Raw genomic sequence first — 2,314 nt, forward strand, 5'->3', positions numbered from 1 at the left:
TGACTGGCAAGAAGCCCAGCGGCAAGATATTGACATTCGTGATACACTACTTGCCAAAAGGGAGGGGCGAAGCCCAGCTGCGGTTGTCCCACCTAACCCGGAGGGTAAACTACTATTGAGAGAATGGACCAAACTAAAACTGATTCAGGGAGTGCTACACCGAATGACCACTGACCCTTTACAAAAACAACGAGCACAACTAGTGCTGCCAAAAAAGTACAGAGCCCTGGCCATGAGGGCCCTGCATGATGACTTTGGGCATTTAGGGATGGAGAGGACCCTGGAACTTATTCGTAGTAGGTTCTATTGGCCCCGAATGGCTGAAGATGTTCGCAGGAAATGTGAGACTTGCGCTCGATGTGTTCAAAGGAAAACTCTGCCCACGAGGGCTGCATATCTCAAGAACATCACCAGCAACAAACCTTTGGAGTTGGTATGCATTGATTTCTTGTCTGTAGAGGTAGACAAGAGGAATGTTGGAAACATTCTAGTAGTGACTGACCATTTTACACGGTATGCACAAGCATATCCCACACGTGATCAGAGGGCCACCACCGTTGCTCGAGTATTGTGGGACAAATATTTCTCAGTCTATGGATTCCCGGCTCGGATACACTCTGATCAGGGGCGGGATTTTGAGAGTCACCTTCTGAAGGAGGTGCTGAAGATAGCAGGAATTAAAAAGTCTAGGACAATGCCTTATCACCCCCAAGGTGATCCTCAGCCAGAGAGGTTCAATCGAACCCTATTAGATATGTTGGGAACTTTGCGACCAGAGCAGAAGGCAACCTGGAGCCAGCATGTCGCATTTCTGGTGCATGCCTACAATGCCACAAAGAACGATGCTACGGGAGTCACCCCATATCTCTTGATGTTTGGGCGAGAACCAAGATTACCCATAGACTTGTGCTTTGGTGTATCAGAGGATGGAGATAGCTATGAAACTCATCAGCAATATGTATCCCGACTAAGAGAAAAGCTGCGGGATGCTTATCGCTTAGCTACCGCTGCGGCTCGGAAGAACGCAGACCGCAACAAACATCGATATGATGCTAGAGTGCGTTCGCAGGAGCTCCAGCTGGGGGACAGAGTCCTGCTGCGAAATTTGGGTATTGCTGGCAAACACAAGATAGCTGACAGATGGAAGGCAATACCTTACCTGGTGATGGAAAGGCTGGGAGATCTGCCGGTCTACAAGATCAAACCTGAAGACGGTCCAGGGCAAATAAAGACGGTGCATAGAAACCTTTTGCTCCCTGTGGGGGAATTGGTAAGCACCCCTTATGAGATGGGCCACGGCAGGGCCGCCGGGCAGAACAGAGGTGCTAGACCAAAGCCGCCATCCAACACAGACAGTGGGCCCCCTGCAGCTAACTTACCCCTATTCTGCACATCTGAGAGTGAGTCTGAGGAGGAAGACACAACCCTGGTGTATCCTGGGATGGAGACAAGATTTCAGTCTCGATCAGCTGAACCAAACGAGAGTTTTCCCTCTTCCGCCCTAAACCCAATGGCGGAACTATTTAGGCCCCTTTCTGATACCCCGGTGCTGCTGATGAGACCCCCCTGTGATGACACACACAGGTTACTGGACAATGGGGACAGACAGGTAGAGGATGTCCTGGGCACCTTGGACCCTCCAGCGTTAGAACTAGGAGTGCAGGGGCCTACGCCAGTAGCCGAGGGACCCTCCAGGGAAGCCTCTCCATCCGTCACTCAAGAGGATGTTCCCCCTACCTCGGCAACAGAGATTCTCAATAGACGAGACAGGGTGATAAGACCAGTGAAACGGTTAACTTATGATGCACCTGGGGTGACTAGTGAGGAGCCAATACATTTAGCACACAGGCTTGTGGAAGCTAAAGTGGGCTTCCTGAGGCCCTTTGGAGGAAACCAATGAGTTGGTATAAAGGGAGTGTGATTTGTCGGGACGACAAAGTCTCGGCTGGGGGGAGGATGTAAGCAGTGTCAGGATGAGCTCCACCCTGACATCTGGTGGTGAGGTGTGGCAAGTTGTGGAAAAGAACTTCAGGGGCCGATGTCATTTGCATAGGCACACCCACCACGCCTAGAATGAGACCATAGCTGCTCAAATGGTCACTTTGGCTGCTGTGGGATCCCCAGCGTCTCTGTTATTGGGGCAGGAAGAATAAATTGTTATTACCCTGATTATGGGAACTGTGCTTGGAACTGTACGTGGCCTTTTGTTATGATGGAGGGATTCACCATCAACTAAGTAGCACTCGCTAGGCAAGGGTCATGGGTTCCAAAACTGTGTGAATAGAGAGAGGCTGGGGACAAGTATTAATACTTG

Source organism: Eretmochelys imbricata, chromosome 3 (assembly GCF_965152235.1).
Source record: "Eretmochelys imbricata isolate rEreImb1 chromosome 3, rEreImb1.hap1, whole genome shotgun sequence".
Lineage (NCBI taxonomy): Eukaryota > Metazoa > Chordata > Testudines > Cheloniidae > Eretmochelys > Eretmochelys imbricata.